At 38.6% G+C, this 20,055-nt stretch overlaps 1 protein-coding gene across 2 annotated transcripts in view; it reads left to right on the top strand.

Moving 5' to 3' along the window:
• Positions 1–20,055, top strand: part of LOC109621731 (ras-interacting protein RIP3) — a 1,021,901-nt gene that overhangs the window by 76,542 nt on the left and 925,304 nt on the right. The window contains exon 1 of one of the 2 annotated variants that reach the window (XM_062849446.1): positions 19,066–19,560. The exons of the other annotated variant lie outside the window; for it this stretch is intronic. The gene's annotated coding sequence lies outside the window, so the exon portion shown is untranslated. Of the gene's footprint in view, positions 1–19,065; positions 19,561–20,055 lie in introns of those variants that run through there. 2 annotated transcript variants of the gene reach the window in all.

Below are 20,055 nucleotides of genomic sequence, written 5' to 3'. Positions count from 1 at the left end.
ACGAGTTAAGTGAAGTTGAATATTTGAAGGATACACGGGAAATTTATTAGTTATTTATTGATCGCTATAGGGTACCGAACCACTTGGGCAGCGGCCGGTATTTTGGGCACTCTTCGCTATAACGCAGTCAATTCCAAACCAACTGACTTGAAATTTTGTGCACGGCTAGATACTATACGTATCTCATCGCGTTCCAAAAATTTTGTCAATTGGTTCAGAATCGGCTGAGTTGTAGCAGAAAAGTGCCCAAAATAGGACCCCTGCCGAGATGGTTCCATTTCCCTACTTCAACAAAAATGTAAAACTCGAAATATGTTTGTCACGAAAAATCAGCACCCTAAAAGTGTTAATTTCTTGATTTTTAACCTTTACGTACCCGACTCCCAACAGCTCATTTTAAAAATGCTGGAGATATTCCGGATTATACTGGGGTCAGGGGGTGGGGAAGGATTCTGTTTTTCCAAATGGTTAAAAGTGATTATTTTGTGTTTGAGAGGCCCCCGCGGAACCTGTTCTAAGTGTTAAGGAGCGGCCACATCGGTTGATGCATACTTCAGTTATTTTTTTCTGCCCCATTCTCTCGAATGAAGATTGATACGTCCCACGGCATGTTTTGGTTGCTAACCAGAAATGTCCCCGATGGCACCCCCGTGTAATCACAGATTACAGATGTTCATACAACAATTAGATGTTCCGGGGTGGGCATATTTGTTGATACAGACTTCAGTCTATCGTTTCTGATTCTGACTCACTCATTTGAAATCATGAAGATTGGCATGTCGCATGGCATACTTAGGTTGAAAATCCCAATGAGGCCTCGTGGAACCTGTCACGGGGATCCGGATGGGTCAACTTATTCAAATCTGGTTATCGTAGTTTTGTTTCACTGTTCACAGTAACAAAATTGCTGAAAATCGATGGTCCAAACAAAATAACACACGAAATAATCACTTTTTAGCCATTTTGGCAAGTCTCTGACCCCAGCACAAACTGGAATATCTCCGGAATGGTTCCGGATATTGCATGGCCACTCGAGTATAATAAACTAGAGGCAATTTATGATCGATTGAGGGCGACTTCAAAAAAATCGGATGAAAATTGACGAAATGCCATTTGAAAATGAGTTGTCGGGTTTCGGGTAAATACGTGAAGGTTAATTAGGCTAACCAAGCCTATTCTTCCAAGCTATGGATCCACTTAACTGTCTCCTTCACCTGAACTGAACTGAACTCTATTCCTTCGATACAGTCCGACGGTAAACTGAAATTATAACGATAAGTCATCGGTAGACACTAGACAGTGGTCGAGGCTCATGGTAATTCAAACATAATTGTCCCCCGCTTTGACATACATGTGTAGCTGTCTACTTCACAGAATTATTACCTGTTCTGCGGAGGAGTTGGTTACCGCGCCCTGTCTAGTGAACTTGGGGAGACGTGGATTCAAACCACACCATAACTACGTGATTTTTTTAAAAATATTTTGCCTCTCAATTTGCCCATTTTTTAACCCATTTTGTTGCGTTGCGTTGCGTTGTAACGGAGTAATTCGTAGATTGCATACTGAGAGTTCTCATGTTGAAACTTTAATACTCCTATTCTAATTGCTTATGGAATGCTATTTGGGAAGTAACAGCTATCCAATCAGAGGTTGAAGTAAAAAGACATGAAAACTTCCATTGCCGGCCACGCTCATCTTCTCCGTTACGAGGATAGGAAAGGATGCCATGATATGGCACCTACTTTACAAGAGGTCAGCGACTCACCGACACCCCCATAGGTGTCAAGAAGTTGGATATTTGGAAAGGGTTGATTGGGGATTCACTATAAGCGAGTGATGCGGCAAGATTCAGATTGTGCAAGTGTATTTGAGTTGATCATGTAGATATGTTGATGTGAGAGAACTGATTTTTTTAACACCAACGTTGGGAGTGACATAGCTAGGAAATTCGTCACTCCATGGGCCTTTTTGCTTCCCGGATGGGGCACGGGCATTTGGACCATGTGTCCTGGCTAACAAGCCTAAGCTTAAGCGCCATTAATCGCTCTTTGAAACGATAAGAAACACGTTATGCGGATGGGAAGGGATCATAGAGAAGGGATGATATCTATTTATCTAGATGCCAGCGACTCACCGACGGTCTCGTGAATAGAAAGGAAATTGGATTTTGGAACTGGAATGGTCTAGAATTTAGTATGATTAAGTTATGCTGGAATTTGGATGAGATGTAAAGAGCGAAAAACACGACAAATAGGTCAATAAAATAATTTACCTTTATCGCTGAAACAGAAAGTATTAGGAATAATTTATTTTTTCAAAACTAATAATGCCCTTTTTATGACGTAAATATTAATTTGTGATAAAATGCCATTCAAATCCCTACTTCCGATTTTTGATTTACATCATCATTGAGTTTCTTTGAACTCGAAACGAAACGGAATTAGATGAATATGGTGCCATAGTTTTAAAAACAAGATTGTTAACTAATTTGGCAAACTTTAATGCTCACTACTTGCTTCAATAGCAGAACTATTGATAAGCAATCAATTGTAATTATACTAAAATTGATAAAAAAAAACAAGATCATAAAATTATAGCCACCGCATTGGAGGATGCCCCCATGAATGTGAAGAAGAAAAGTACGCTTCATTTTTCAACCCATTTTGTGCCTATTAACTTCAGTCATTACGTATGTCTAACATGATCCGAAAAACAACAACATTTGTTATGTTTAGTTATTCTAAGGAAGTTCAAATCTCATCGGTCATATATCCCAAAAGGAAGTTAACGTGTCTCCGAAGTCGCGATCTTCTAATCCATAAGTAATGACTCCGGGCATTCTTTCGGAGATTGCTCTTACAGTTTCTACTTATGGATGTCCTGAGGGGGGGTTACTACGAGAATCCCTGAAGGATTTTTTCCGGCAATTATTTCCGTAATTTATTAGGAAATTTTTCCGAAGTTCCTCTGCATTCCATCCAACAATTCTTTTGGAATTCCCTCCGGAGTTTCTCCAGGAATTTCTTCAACAGTTACTCCAAGATTTAATTCCGGAGCTCTATCGGAAATTCTCTCTATACAGCTCTTTTGAAAATTCCCTCTTAATTACTTTCCGGAATTCTTTTTGATTTCCTTTAAGAGTGCTTCCCGGAATTCCCTCTGGAGTTGCTCCGAAACTTCCACCTGGAATTTTCTTCGGAGTTTTCCTCCGAATATACTTAGGGAATGTCGTACAGCAATCTTTATGGAATTTTTCCTGAAGTTTTCAGGAAACAATTCCAGGATTTCAAAATCCATCCAAAATCTCTTTGCGCTCCTCTCTGAACCAAATAATTGCTTCGAATCCGTTCCACATACCAGAATGCGTCTCTACATCATTTATGGTTGCTTTTATGTACCATCTGGAGTCATCTGGGGTTCCCTTTTTAAATTCGGCGTACAAGATACTGTTGCGTGTTCTGCTGAACCGACTGCGATCTCTTGAGCAGTTCTTCGTTGATGAATACCAGGCTAGTTCGTTTCGTTCAACCTTCGGATGATCCTAGACAAATTTCTGTAGTATAACTTTCAGATTCACCATATGGAGTGCGAAGAGCTTCGGAAGGGATGGTTCGATTACTGTTCGCGTCGTCGTCGTTCATTTTTTGGCCTCTGTTTCGCGCGCATTTCAGAGTGTGCGGTGGACGCGTCGTGGCTCGAGTCGGTTCCGAATTTTTCGCTTCCCGTCGGCGCTAGTTCCCAACACACTTTTAGTTGATATTATCTTTCATTTTTTGCATTTACACAAAAAATGTTAGTTCGGGTTCGCCGATAGAGAAAAAAATCCGGGCGCCGACAAGTGAGTCGCGTTCAATGTATTTCTGTGTGGAATAGACTAAAGGTTTCTGCTCCCTAGTGGAGTGGAGACGCGCGATAGAATTTTCTTTTTGGCTAGTTTTTAAGTCGAAAAGTGGTCGGTTGTTAACGGCGGTTTGTGTATATTGATCCATATCACCAACCATAGGTGACTCCCGGACTGACAATGTACCTTACCCTACTAACAAAAAAAAATCCTTCCTGAGACAAACGTGGAGATGCAGCGATTCGCGGTCTTTATAACAACGTTTGTCTTACTACCATTCCCTCCCATCCTCAATGACCGCAAGGACGTGGCCGGCGCCATTATTGACCTTATTAAAGTTGAGAGCTCTCGAACTGTATACATTGAGAATAGTAAGCTAGTCCCAAGCCCTATTCATTGGTTCCTTGTACAATTTCGATTGCTCTGGTCAATCACGGAGTAGCAACTACGAATTGTACGGTCATCTATGCTCATGCTCATGGTCATACTCATGCTATAACTTTCAGATTTACAATATGTTCATTGATTTCAAAGCAGCGTTCGATTCAGTGAAAATATACCGCCCAATTGCTATGTTATCATGTTTAAGGAAATTGTTGGAAAAAAATGATCCTATCACTACTCGATCATTGGGTCGAATCGAATAACTTGCTTTCAAATACACAGTTCGGGTTTCGCAAGGGCAAAGGAACAAACGATTGTCTAGCGTTGCTTTCAACAGATATTCAACTGGCCTTTGCGGAAAAGGAGCAACTGGCTTCAGTTTTCTTGGATATTAAGGGCGCCTTTGATTCAGTTTCCATAGGAATATTGTCAGAAAAACTGCACAATAGTGGACTTCCAGGAATTTTAAATAATTTCTTGTATAATTTGTTGTCAGAAAAACATATGAGTTTCAATCTCGGACAACTGACAACTTCCAGAATTAGTTACATGGGCCTACCCCAAGGCTCATGTTTAAGTCCCTTGCTTTATAATTTTTACGTGAAAGACATTGATAGTTGCTTGGAAGGACAATGCACGCTAAGACAACTTGCAGATGATGCTGTGGAAGGCCCACATGCAGAAATGTTGCAAAGACCATTGCAAAATTCTCTAAATAATCTGTCAATCTGGGCAAAAGATTTAGGGATCGAGTTTGCTCCGCAAAAAACTCAATTGGTTGTGTTTTCTAGAAAGCGGAACCCAGCCCAACTGAAACTCAATCTTTTGGGAATAGAAATCGACCAGTCTTTGACTTCGAAATACCTTGGGGTCTGGTTTGATTCAAAAGGCACTTGGGGTACCCAAATCAAGTATTTGGTGCAAAAATGTCAACAAAGGATCAATTTTCTACGCACAATTACCGGAACATGGTGGGGTGCTCACCCGGAAGACCTCATAAAACTTTACAAAACGACTATTCTCTCTGTTATTGAGTATGGCTCTTTCTGCTTCCACTCAGCAGCAAACTGCCACCTAATAAAGTTGGAACGAATTCAATACCATTGTTTGCGTATTGCTCTCGGCTGTATGCACTCAACGCATAATGCGAGCCTTGAGGTCCTGGCAGGGGTGAAACCTCTCCAGAACCGATTCTGGGAGCTCTCGCTAAGGTTACTTATCAAGTGTGGAGTGAGCAACACACTTGTCATTGAAAACTTCGAAGAAATGCTCAGTCTGAACACTCAATCAAAATTTATGAGAATCTATCTGTTCTACATGTCATCTGACATAAGTCTACCAAGTTATAATCCTCCCCGTGTACACTTCACTAATGACAGTACCTCTGTTAAATACGATCTGTCCATGAAACAAGCTATTCATGGAATACCAGATCAACTTCGATGTATATCTATTCCTCGCATTTTTAACGAAAAGTACCAAAATGTCAATTCCTGTAAGAGATTCTTCACTGATGGGTCTCGCATAAATGGATCCACTGGTTTCGGTGTTTTCAATGAAAATTTCACCGCCTTCCGCAAACTTCAGGAACCTTGTTCGGTTTATGTTGCTGAGCTGGCAGCAATCAACTTCGCTTTGGGGATGATTTCCAACATGCCCGTAGACCATTTCTTCATCTTCTCGGATAGCCTTAGTTTGATTGAGGCACTCCGGTCGATGAAACCTGTAAAACATTCATCTTACTTTCTTACAAAAATAAGGGAGCAGATGGGTGCACTGGTCGAAAGATCATACAAGATTACCTTTGTATGGGTCCCCTCACATTGCTCAATTTATGGCAATGAGAAGGCGGACTCTCTCGCAAAGGTGGGCACACAGGAAGGTGAGATCTATGATAGAAGAATTTCACATGATGAATTTTTCAATTTTGTTCGCCAGAGTTCTCTTCAAAGTTGGTAAAATGATTGGCGAGATGGCCAGCTGGGACGGTGGTTACATTCCATTATTCCTAATGTTTCTTTGCGAGTGTGGTGGTATGGTCTGGATGTAAGTCGCAATTTCATTCGCGTGATGTCAAGACTTATGTCCAACCATTACTCGCTAGACGCGCATTTACACAGGGTTAACCTCGCGTTGAGCAATGTTTGTACTAAGTGCGGTTCCGGTTATGATGACATCGACCACGTAGTTTGGCAATGCCCGGATAATGACGCCTCCAGAGCGCTACTTTTGGATACCCTTGAGGCCCGAGGTAGACAACCCTTTGTTCTTGTGAGAGATGTGTTGGGGACCCGCGATGTCACATACATGGGACGTATTTTCGACTTTCTTCGCTCTGCTGGTATGAAAGTTTAATTTGCTTGTGTTTTCTTCTCCAGTTTTTTTTTTCTCTGTTTTGTCCTCTTTTTGTTACCAAGCTGCTCCTGGCCATCCGGAAGACCAAGTCTCACAACAAGTTGGTACCAACACCACAAGGCACCGAATACGCTAGCAAGATGCGATTCACCCCCGGATGAGCAGCAGTGAAACCTTTGGCCCAATCCTTACCCTGTCCATCCCTCAAAATGTGACCTTCTAACCTCAAGCTGCCACGAGTACCCTGGCTTCCACCCATTACTAACAGATATCATTAAAAAGTTATTACTCTGTATAATGTATACTATTAAGTACAAAGAAAGATCCTCGGCTCCGTAAAGCGTTATACGCGATTGAGCCCCAAATAAACGAACTAGATAAAAAAAAGATTCAGTGAAAATAAATAAGCTTTAAGTAGCAGATAATGTCAGAGCATGATTTTCCGGCTACACAAAGTAGGTTGATACTTGCAATGCTGAATGAATCAAAACCAAGTGTTCGAAACACAGATGTTGTGTACCTCGTTTGTGACCTTGGTTGGATTTTTTTGAAATTTTAATTTTAATTTTTACACTTGGTTGGATTTGAGCTGAGTGATGCTCTTTTAAATTTACTTTTCAATTTTGTTTTCAAAGAAGTGATTAGTAGATCAGGAGGACTGACGTGCAAAACAATGGCACTATTATCACTCGGTAGCACATGCGCCTCGGCTTTTATCAGTATCTATCGTAGGACAGTAGAGGAAAACGTATGCTCCTCTGAAGAGGAATACAGAAAAGATAGGCGATGCACTCGACCAAGACGAAATACACTTTGTGCTGAATTACATGATATATAATGGAAGTTTACATGATATTTTATGACTTTTACATGAAGTGTCATGTAAAGTTCTATGACATCCCACGCTTCAATCATATGCATCACATGCCACAGAATTTTACACTCTTTTTTCGATCTGTGTGGACTTCGTTGGAACTCATACTCTTGGTATACCTGAGTGTTCACTGTTCAGATCTCTAATGACTATGACACCGTAGCTCTCGCGTTCGATCTGGGCGTTTCTTCACCAATATGTACATTACCGACGGCCGCCTGCTGCACATCGCTATTGTGACGCGTGACGCGACGACGTCAATCCCTGTTCAAACACAAAATTGAATCACTGTGATGTCTGCTTTTTATCGTAGATCTATCGTAAAGGGGAGAATTGTATAGAAGAGGACGGGGCATTCTTTAGGATTAAAACGATGCCTCTGGTGGGTGGTGACGGGAGGGAAAGGTTGACGGTGCAACCGTATAGCATCAATGTAGTGCGTTTAGTAGTCATTGGTGGTATGGTAATAAAAGGACGGATGGACCGATCTGTGGGTGACACGCAAGGACGGAGGACCGTGGACTGGTAAATCGCGGCGCCGCTGGATATGGGGCTAGAAAGAGGGATTTTGATGATTATATCTCGTGCGGTGCGCCAGTCAGTCAGCCTGTGTAACTAAAGCACAGCACATATGCGGTGAACGGAGCGAGCACGCTGCGGTCGTCTCGTCCGTCCGACTGCCGTCCGTGTGGGAGCAATAAAAGAGGTGATGAAACTAAAAATGGATATTTTTGTTTCTCGTGAGTTTCATCGATAAGGGCGAGAAACAGATGGCGCGTGTATTCGTGCGCTGAGTTCTTGAACGTGAACCAAAACTTGTTTTTCGGCTTTTTTGTTGTTGTGGTACATAGCTATCAAGTACCTACTGCGCTATTTGCGTCGAATGATTCGAGAAAAACAGCCTACGTGAGTTGGTACCTGAATGTAAAAGTAATAAAACTATCGAGAGAGTGAATGTAGCAGGGAAGAAATATGGTCGCGTAGGTGAACGTCGCCGTCGCCGTCGCCGCACCGTTCGTACGCTGCCTTCGTTCGACGATAGCGAGAGTGATGTTTATCACCCAGCAGCGCAGTATCAGCATCGTGCGAGAGAGGAACCAGTGGGCATCGTGTCGCTCTCTCACGAACACGGCAATCAGTGACGGCGATGCGGCCATGTGAGCGCGGCCCTACCGGAGTAGGGTTCTTTTGGATTGCAGCACCAATACCAAACAATGTACGATGAGGAGACGACGACGGAAAGACTTGACTCGAAGCCGAGACTCTGTGATGGTATGAGGTAGTGCTACGCTCGGTGATATCCGAGAGTCTGGCTAATGTTTTCATGACTATCCCTCTCATTCACAGCAGTTTGCGAAAGTTGGATATGCCGGAATCGCCGCCGAAGCAGCATTACGGTGGCTTTTAGATTAGGGCAGGGGTTCCCAATTTCACAAGCAAAGAAAAAACGTTATGTATTTTTCTCTGAAAGTAGGGTCTGGGACCATTTGGGCAGGATTACCTATTTTGGGCACTTGCTTCTATAACTCAGTCTATTTTGAACCGATTGGCTTGATTTTTGAGACACGATCAGCAAGTTTCAAAATTCAAGTCAATCGGTTTGAAATTGAATGAGTTATAGCAGCAAGTGCCCAAAATAGGTGCTCCTACCCAAATGGTCCCAGACCCTAGTACGAAACGTTATCAAAGTACACTCCCGGTCAAAACTTTGGGGTCACCCCCTCAAAAACATGTAATTTTTCTAGGCCCATGTCTTCGCCAATTTGCGTCCGATTTCAAAACCCTAGGTCTCATTCAAAAGATAATAAGTCAAAGAAATTTTGAACATGATTTAAAAAAAACTTTTTCAAAAAAAAATGTATGTAAACTTAACCCAAAGTTGCCAAATTTTCTAAAAAATGAATATAAACTTACGGCAGTGTTGCTGGAAATTGGATCGACCAAATTTTAAGATGAGAGCGGTAATAGAACCCATTTTCTATTAGCTTTCAACGGCTTTTTACAGAACTTAGCTAAAAAATCTAGAAAAAAAGTTATTAAGTAAATTAATCCTTGATGTCATCGACCAAAAGTTTGGGGTCACCCCTCAAAATGATGTGTCGGCCAAAAGTTTGGGGTCACTATCGTAAAACATGGAAAGGTGGTTTGTTGATATCTTTGTCATCTTTCATTCAATTTTAATTCCTCTTGGATTATTTGAAACATAATGAATGATACTGCATAGACATTTAACCGCACATGTTTGTTGAAATTTACATACTAAAACTTAACGTAAATTTGCCTCATTTTTTGAAGTGTGGTGAAATGTGTTAACTTTACGTAACATTTTTATTTCCAAAAATCGTTAAATACGTTAAGTTAAAGACATCAAACGTAAATTTTGTTAATTATCTTTGATATGAGCCAAAAAGAATTAAAATTGAACTATAGATGACGAAGATATCATCAAATCACTTTTCCATGTTTTACGAAAGTGACCCCAAACTTTTGGCTGATACATCATATTGAGGGGTGACCCCAAACTTTTGGTCGATGTCATGAAGAATTAATTTACTTAATAACTTTTTTTCTAGATTTTTTAGCTAAGTTCTGTAAAAAGCAATGGAAAGCTAATAGAAAATGGGTTATATTACCACTCTCATCTTAAAATTTGGCGACCCAATTTCCAGCGACACTGCCGTAAGTTTATATACATTTTTCAGAAATTTTGGCAACTTTGAGTTAAGTTTACAAATATTTTTTTTTGAAAAAGTTTCTTTTAAATCATGTTCAAAGTTTCTTTGACTTATTATCTTTTGAGTGAAATCTAGGGTTTTGAAATCGGGCGCAAATTGGCGGAGATATGGGCCTAAAAAAATGACATGTTTTTGAGGGGGTGATCCCAAACTTTTGATCGGGAGTGTATATGGACAAATCAAACTCTTGCAATCCCAGATTACACCACGATACCCAACATTAGATTCGATACGCGCAGCTCGAATGCGAGTAAGGCCGCTGCCCAAGTCACAACGTCAAGATCATTATAGGAGATCTAAACGCTCGCGCCAGAAGGAGAAATTCGGACCGACGATTGGAAAGTTCTTTTTGACAGCGAAAGTTTTCTACGGGTACAAGTTCAATATTTCACAGATCTGCTGATAGGTACATAGGCCTCTTCGTGATTACCAAGAGTTTTTGGAATAAGGTACACAGATGGCTAATTTAAAGTCTAATTATTAACAGTTGTAAATGTTCACACTTTATTTCAATAGTGTAAATAACGCTCAAAGTATTTGTTATGATTACTCTTTATACCTACAGGGGCAACACAATAACAAGAAAAAAATGTGCTACCATAAAAAAAATAATTTTACGAAATTTAGTATCGATCGACATCAAAGTGAAATTCATGAGCATTATGAAAAGTTTCTGATATCCTAACTGTAGGACCAAACATATGTAGCTATTGACTTAGCATAAGGTAGCGGCTCAAATTCAGGTGCCCTATTCATGAAATGTTTGAGAAATATGAGATACACCTATTTAGTGGTTCTTAAAAATTCTTGGTTCAAGGATACTTCAAGAATATGTATTTTTAATGTTTATTCTTCAGAACGCGTCAGAGAAGTTTTCAAAACAATTTTGGAAAACTTTAAAATTTATTTTTAGTTCATGAATTTACTGAAATGCATTCATACATCATATAGTCTATTTTCATAATACTCCTGTTTCTCCTAAAATACATCTTCCAAAATGCTTCCAGACAATTTTGAACGTCCTATTAGAATGAGCATGGAAAAACAGTTTCAGAATTCTAATCTGATACACGCAAAGCAAATTCATTTTTAGTTTCAACAGCAAATTATTCAAGCGCAATTAAGATACTTTTCCGCTGCCGTAATTTTGTAATAACGTAGGCGATAGTGGAAATGTTGATATATTTTTCATAATTATACATCGAGCTCTTGGTAATTGAATTCTTCAAGCTTTATATAGGACCTAGATTAAGACTACATCTTGAATTCTAATACCGTCTACCCCCGTTGGTTTGAACGACACCTCATGCAAACCAACGGCGTTCATTTTTAATTTTTAACTACTCGTAACCCTGTAGGCATCGAAAAACACACTGATGGTAACCCTTCTTGCTGTTTTGTTTTAATTCTGCGTTCCGTTTCACTCCGTTTCATGGGCAGAATGACGTTTGAACCATTTTTAGTTTGAACGATGTGCAGATAAACGGGGGTCAAATTAAAAAGTGTTCAGATTAGATGCGGTCAAACCAACGGGGGTACCTAGACGGTAGAGCAGGTATTCGATAGGGTGTGATTATTTCACTAGATTTATCCTAAAATACGTCGAAAATTGAAATGGTCCTTAAATCACTTTACAGAATTAAGGTAGTGCGGTTCTTCGGCGAAAATTTACTGTTTTCTAAAAAAAACCTTGCTAGACTTCAAAAACATAAAAGTGAATCTCCTTCAAGAACTCCTTCAATAATTCTCTCAAGTATTACTTCAAAAGTTCATATAATATTATACAGAAATTCTTTCAAGAATTTCAACAGAAATTATTTCATGAAATTCTATAGAAATTCCTTCAGTGAATCATTCCGATATTCTCTCAAAGATTTCTTTAGCCTTCTGCGATATCACCAATAATTCTTCCAGGTTTCCTTCACGAAACCTTTAAGAAATTTCTTCAACGACTTCATCAAGTATTTCTTTCTAAGTAATTTTTGCAAGTATTCCTTCGCAAATATCCCTTACAATGTACAGGGGATACTCAAAATAACTGGGACAGGTAAAGTTTTCACTTTTCAAAAAATGTTCAACTAGCTGTAACTTTTTGAATAGGATATCAAATATTCTCAAATTTTTACTGTAAGTTCATCAACTAGTTGTGTATCAGTGGTCCAATTTTGAAAAAGTTCGGGCTATTCTACACGAAGTTAAAAATATTCTAGAAAAAGGTATAATTATCCGATAGCCAACTTTGAGCTGTTCTATCTCCGGAATCAATGAACCGAATGCAATGAAAATTTAATCATTTATGACTGATATAATGAGCTATTAAAAACTTTTGACTAAACTTAAAATTTTTTACACAAAAGAAAATTATAACGATTAGATTATTTTCCTAATAAAACGCCAATTTATACAAAACTTCATCATCGTTTCAAAATTCAAGGTAATAGTTATAGTTTATTTAAATTCCCTCTAATTGACTTGAAAATATTAATGTTTCGAAGGAAAGCAACCAAATGGCCTGCATTATATTGAAAAAGTAATGGGATGCATATGAAAAATAGATAAATTTAGTAAAAAAACATAGAATAAATGAAATCGCTATAACTTTTTTTCTTATTCATAATTTCAAATTAAGTCAAATGTTTTTCAAAGTTCATTATATCAGTCATAAATGATCAAAATTTCATTGCAATCGGTTCATTGAATCCGGAGATATAACAGCTCTAAGTTGGCTATCGGATAATTATACCTTTTTCTAGAATATTTTTAACTTCGTGTAGAATAGCCCGAACTTTTTCAAAATTGGACCACTGATACACAACTAGTTGATGAACTTACAGTAAAAATTTGAGAATATTTGATGCCCTATTCAAAAAGTTACAGCTAGTTGAACATTTTTTGACAAGTGAAAATTTTACCTGTCCCAGTTATTTTGAGTATCCCCTGTATGTAGCAGCTACTTCCAGGACTTCTAACAAAAATTCCTCTAAGATTTCCTCATGGATTTCCTCCAGAACTTATTCCAGGGATTGCTTTAGGATTTTTTTCAAAAATTTCCCCAGGATTCTTCAGATATTTCTTCCAGAATTTGCATTAGGAATTTCTTCAAACATTCCTTCAGGAATACCTCTATGAATTCCTTCATGTAGTCTCACAAGGATTATGTCATGAAGACCTTTAAAAAATCTTTCAGATGAGTCAAGGATCCCTTTAGAGTTTTCTCCAAGGAGAAATTTTGCAGGCGGTTTTGTTGTGGCTCCTGAATGAATCTTTAGAAAAAAAAATCTTAAGGAATCTTGGAGGAATCCTCATAGAAATGTGTTTTTGGAGGAATTTCTAAAGGAATCTTTTATGAACCTTCTAGATAAGTTCCATAATGTATTCTTGGAAGAATCATTGGGTGGATTCTGGAGGTATCTTTGATGTCATTCCTGAAGAATTACTATAAAAAAAAATACTTTATGAAATGTAGCATAGCATGTGAACATAACACAAGAGCGTTTTACAACAAACATGTTTTGGTTGCGGTAGGTCTCATCTCGATCCATACACGCACTGCACCCCTATATCTACTATTAACAGATACTGTAATGAGTGTTGCTCCTGATAGTGGTGCGCAATTTAAACAAGTTTCTTAAAAAAACCTCAAAGACTTTTTCACTTAGGCTAGAAGTACTCGGAGGAACTACGTCAGGAATTTTTGAAGGAATTTTGAAAGCAAAGAGTTTTTGGTGGAATTTATTATGAAATGCCTGGATTATTTCTCGACGGAATCAATGGAGGAAACCCCAATGAAATCCCCTCAAATTATTTTGCGTCAATTGAAAAACAATCTTTAAAAGAATTTCTATAGATTTTCTTTGGAGGAATTTCTGCAGGAGGCCAGAGAGGGATTTCTGTAGGACCCCTGAGAAAGTTTGTGCAAGAATCCTTAGAGGATGAATGCGTCCATCCTTATATTATCTGAATGAAAACGTTGAGAAATTCCTTGAGAAAGCTTTGAAACATATATTGAAAAAAAAAAAACTTGGAGAAACTCTCAAACGAGAAAATGATTTAATCCTTACTGGAAGGATTATTGAATGAATTGCGAAAGAGGACTTGTAAAGTTTCGTGAAAGAAATATGGAGGAATCCTTGGTGTTATCGCTAAAGAAATCTCTAAAGGTATCAACAAAAAAACACCCTGATAGAAATCTTGAAAGAATTTCGTTATGATTTTTTAAGGTATTCTAGTAGAATTTCTTAGTTTCTGTGATATGTAATTCTTGAAAACAAAATCTTAGTTTTTTTTTGGAACTTCTAATTTTTTAAAATGATTATTGGGAGAAATCATTTCTAACAAAAATACACTATTGAGAAATTCCTATAGAATTTCTTAGAGGAATTTGTGTATGCATCTTCGGAAAAAAAATGCTGGAGTAATTTTAGAAATACATGACAAAATATTTGCATGAAAGAATTTCCGAAGAATGTTTCGGTAGATTTTCTTTCAAAATTAGGGTAAGAAATCAAAATTTGAACTAGTCAAAATGTAATCTTAATTTGAACTATTTTTAAATGCATTTGAATGACGTACTTTTTGGGTAAATATTGTCCAGAAAAAGATGTTAAACAGCTTTCCATAACATAATCTAATAACATAAACATCGAAAATAAGCAATTTGAAAAATCACTGTGATTTTCACCTATTTCCCCCCAGAGAAAGCTCGTTTTCGGTGCACCCATATAGCTCCAGCATTGCAACACACGCAATAAGTGAATACATCAAACGAAAGCTTATTTATCGTAGAATCGACTAATCGAATAATATTCCGCTTGTTTATCATAAAATTATGTATCAAATTTAAGTGATTCTTACTTGAAGAATGTTATCTTAAGTTGAACCATTTGCATTCTAAATTTGAACTAGTAAACGGGGGCGAGCTTCTAGTGTTGGCCTGCAGACTGCGCTAGTGGTTGCTTTGTTTACTCTTGGAGGATGGAAAATTCCAAATTTAGTTTTCAAATTCCTGAAGAATTTCGAACATTCTAAGTTGAGATTCCACTGCCTAATGATAAATATGTATGAGAATTAGCAGATTCATGTGATTTTTAATTGTTTAGCATGTAATTGGCTGTTTTGTGAGTTGCTCGAGCTGCTGCCGCCAGTAGTGCAAATTAAGATTGAAATTGGTTCAAATTTTGATTACGATGGTTCAAATTAAGATTGAAATCATTGTTGATGAGAAATCGAATATTTCAATGAAATTCGGTGCAAATACAAACTTTATACCATTGAACAGAAACCTTATACCCGTGGCTTTCATGTACATAAGATTTTGCCGTAGTAAATTATTTCCATGTGGGAGAAAAAATCACTTAAAATTTGCACTGTTTCAGAAAGCCGCAATTTGGTTCAAATTTTGATTACCTACCCTATTGGTGAAATTCGTGGAGAAATCATGTATGAAACTTCAAGAGAAATACTTGGAGTTGGAGAAAAACTTGATTGTTTTTTTTAAAGAAATTCTACAAAAATAGATTTTATTTAAAGACATTTTGAAAAAATAGAAATTCTGAAAGAATCTTTTCAGAAATCGCAAAACGATATATCGGATAAACTACTTAAAAAAATATAAAAAAAACTTTCTAAGGAGATGATTCAAGAAAATCTGAAAGAATCAATGTATTATTTTCAAGAGTGTTATTGGAATGAATACTGAAAAAACCTTGAAAAAATTTCCGAAAGAATTATTGAAGGGATTCTTGAAGAAATCCCGATGGGTATTATCTATGAAATCTTTTTTTTTTATTCCTGTTCGGGTTTGTCACTGCGACCAGTTTTTAGATCTATTGTGACATTACCCGTATCCTTAGTGTAGTGCATGTCGCATTACTCAATTGCCATTGAGGGGCAATAAAGTATCGATTTTGATACAGTTTTTGTTTTGTTTTCTTAGAAAACAAAACAAGAGTACTGATATTGGCCATGCATCGGAGACCTAGCATGACCCTTGTTTTACTGTTAAATTCTCCCCAGTAGGAAGTTTAGGACCCGGGTTTTAACATTAGCAGCAATATCATTCCAATAATGGGACATGTGTTCAGTAATAAGGATTCTAGTATGTTCCTTGCGTACTAGCACTTTCCAGTCTTCGAAGAGTTAGTACATACATGGATCCCTAACCCAATTTGATTTCCTTTGCATTGAGTTTAGCCTCAGATGGTGAGGTTTTTAACTATATGCAAAGTATAGTTGATAAACTCAGTTTTATTCAAAAACTGGAAGTCTCCAAAACACCAGTAGTAAGGACTAAATACTATAATTGCTTGAATCACCAGAACACATATGAAATCTTAGCATAGCATCAATCACTTAAAGGATGCGTCTAGTCATTCTTAAAGAATTCCTGGAGAAAGTAGCAAACACTCTTAGGAGAAATTTCTGAAACTTTTTGGAAAAACTTCTGAGGAATTTTTTTGTTTTTTTAAGATACCAGGAATCTCCAGAGAAAATTTTTGAACGATTTTTTTGGAGGAATCTCTAAAAGAATCTAAAGGAAGAAATTCATGTCTTAAACTTAGAAGGATTTTAATAAAGATTTCTCGAAAGAACTTTGAGAGTCCTTTCAAAAATTGCAATAAGAATTCCTGGAGGAATCTTTGGGGAGGCTCCTAGAAGAGATGGACCTTAAAGAATTCTTTGGAGGAATTCCAGAAGAATTTTTCGCAAGATTTCCTATAGAAATAGAGGAACTTCTGTAGGTATTCTTGAAGGAATTCTTGAATTATTATCCGAAGGATTCTTTGAAAATTTCCTGGAGTAATTCTAGGAAGTATTTCTTAGTAAAACCTTAGAGAAATTCCTTGAAGAATTCTTGGTAATTTTTTTCGAGAAATTCTTAAAAAATAGAATGTTCAAAAAAACGCCTAGCTGCATGATGAATGTTTGTGGAAATGCTAAGAAATCTCTGCAACAATTATGTGATGAAATATTTATGGTACCTTTGAAGAATCTATGGAAGGACTTGACTTTCTTGGACAAAATATTGAAGGAATATTTGGAAGATCTACTGAAAGAATCCATGAAGGAATGTTTGATAAAGGGACCATTCTTCTTCTGGCGGAGTTCTGATGAAGATCAAGAAGCATTTCTTGAAGAGAACTCTAAAGCAATCTTCAGAGTAATTTTTAAATTACTTGGTGGAATTCCTTAATAAATTGTTGAAAATTTTTTCGACATAATTAATAAATTATTCCAAGGAAGTAGGAAAATAGAATGGAGCAACTACAATACACTAAATTATTTTTTTTACACGATCTCTTTTTATGCGGTTTTATTTTACACGATTTTCTTTAAATTACGGGTGTACTTTTGGAAAGATTCTTCTCTTCTGGTCGCTATTTTTTTCCGATGGGACTCACATTTCTGGATTTCTTTTGTCATCCTTGATGCCGTTCAGTTTGAAAACTTTTTTTTACATATTTTTTTACGCGGAACAAACAAACGCGTAAACACAGAATTTAGTGTAAGTTGAAGTTGCCCACTAAGAAGGCTAAGAATGGATCACTAAAATAACTAAAACGGCCGCTATGAAATGAACAGATAGCGCCACCGTAGCCTTGTGTGTTTGACGTAACTCGACTGCTGTCACTGTGTTACCGTCCATATACGGTGGCGCTTTTGTTTTGATGTGGTGAGTAGCGGAAAAGTCGGCGTCAATGATCGATTAAAGCAAAGACCCCTTTCGTACCGTAGTATAGTTAAACGGTAGATTAGCACAATCTAAAAAAGTGCTCAAACCAATGTTAAAATCACAGAGAAACAGACGTAACACTCTCATCGCTTCCCATCGATCACCTTTTTAACGGTTGATTCAAATATTCAGTAGTAGGTCAATTGACCACTCGCGACGCTGGTATCGTTTTTACTCCTGTTTGACGTTTGCTTACTATCGCCACCTAGTGGCGGCCTGACCAAGCATTGCACAATGGGAAAAAAATAGGTATAAAACGCGAATAAATTCAATATCTCTGCTCGGAGTGGATGCATTCGAATGAATTTTTGACACAAACTGCAAAAATCTCTACAGTTACAGATAAGGAGGGTGTCATTCGCCGCACGATGCTGGAAATCGGTGTATCGGGTCCGTTTTACCCCACTCTCTCTATGTTTCACCTTTTCAGAAAAATTCTGGAGTGGAGAATAAATGATTTATTCAATTCGTGTTTGTATAAAACTTCCGTAGTACCGAATAGAGCTGGTTTGGCTCACCGCACAGCCTCAAAAATTTAAAAATCTTCAAGTAGCCCCTATATCCCCTATTTCTTTGAAATTTCACATGCATCTCCGCTCGGAGTGGAGCGCAATTGATAAGAGCAGGACCAACCCTGTGTCAAATTGCCGATACTATGGAAGTTTTTACACAAATACGAGTTAAATAAGTCATTTATTTTGCACGCCAGTCGGGAATAGATGGGGATTTTCTCAAAAAAGTGTGTGTGAGAGAGAGCGGGGTAAAACAAGCTCAATATACACTGATTTCCAGCATCGTGCGGCGAATGACACCCTCCTTATCTGAAACTGTAGAGATTTTTATAGTTTGTGTCAAAAATTCGTTCGAATCCATCCACTCCGAGCAGAGATATTGAATTTATTAGACGCGAATACCTATTTTTCCCACTGTGCATTGGGCCACATTTAGCATTGGGCGATTACGTTTTCGGGACGATGTTTTTTAATGGAATTTGTTCTAAGTGTTACGTCTGTTTCTCTGTGTTAAAATTGTTTTGCTTGTAAAGTAATCCCTGAACTCGAGAACCACTGCCCTGGGCTGCTTAAATCAGTTGCCAGTCGCTCTATCAGAGGCTTGTGATACCGACGACGACGGTCTCCTCATCCCACCGTGCGTTGTCGATATCAACCTCATCCGTAGATAGTAGTGTTTCCCGAAACATGCTCTCGTCGTCGCAATCGGCACTCTCTCTACATTGCTCAATCTCTCTCGCTCTTTGTTCGGGTCGGGCCGCGCGCTTCCTCCGATACTGGGCACTGGCACCTTCTAGGTGCGCACCGGGTTGTGTATTTCGTCAGTACACCACGTTCTGCCGATTCGTCGGTTCGGTTCGCCGCGGTGTGTTTTTATCCAGTCTCTCTCTGTCTCTGTTTCGGTTCCGTTCCGGGTTTTCCACTGATTCCAGACGCTGCTGTGCTTGTGCATCATAGCACTCTAGAGTGCAGTCCCAGTGCGTTGTTCTCTGTTTTCGAGTGTGATTCTTCTCCGCGTTAGGTACCTACGTTGATACACCTACGAACACGGTGTGTGCTGTGCTGTGTTGTGTTTAGAGACCACCATCCTCTGCACCACCTCACCACGTTGCAAACGTCTCAGAGCGGTGAGTTTCGGGTCTGTGTTGTATCCCCCTCGTGTGTCATGTGTTGAACAGCCCCATCATTCACTCTCGTTTCATTCGCTCCTTGATCGAAGAATCGAAGCACGGCTGCTGGCTGGCTGGTTGGTTGTTGCTGTGCGGGTCGTGTGCGGTGCACAGGGTGCACGGGTGTGTGTGAGTGCGACCATATACACGAACTGCAGCAGCAGCAGTACACTGTACACACCGCGCAACCATGTGTGTTATTATCATCTGTTTTTCGTGAGAAGCAGCAATAATCGGAGTTCGGAGGGAATGTAGAACACATTGTGTGTTTTCTTATCCGGAATAGCCCGGGGTCTGGCGTCCGGGTTCGGGTAGGGATAGGCCGCCGATGGTGCAAATCCTAGGAAAAAACGACCGCCCTTTCCGTTAATCTTATAAAACTGTTTTACGATAAAATATCGTGCTTGGGCGCGTTGTTGTCGTCGTAACCATGACGATGACGACCAAGGCAGT

This window comes from Aedes albopictus, chromosome 2, assembly GCF_035046485.1.
Source record: "Aedes albopictus strain Foshan chromosome 2, AalbF5, whole genome shotgun sequence".
In the NCBI taxonomy this organism is placed as follows: Eukaryota; Metazoa; Arthropoda; class Insecta; order Diptera; family Culicidae; genus Aedes; species Aedes albopictus.
The sequence above is the reverse complement of the archived record's forward strand: the minus strand, read 5'-3'. Positions and strand labels throughout refer to the sequence as shown.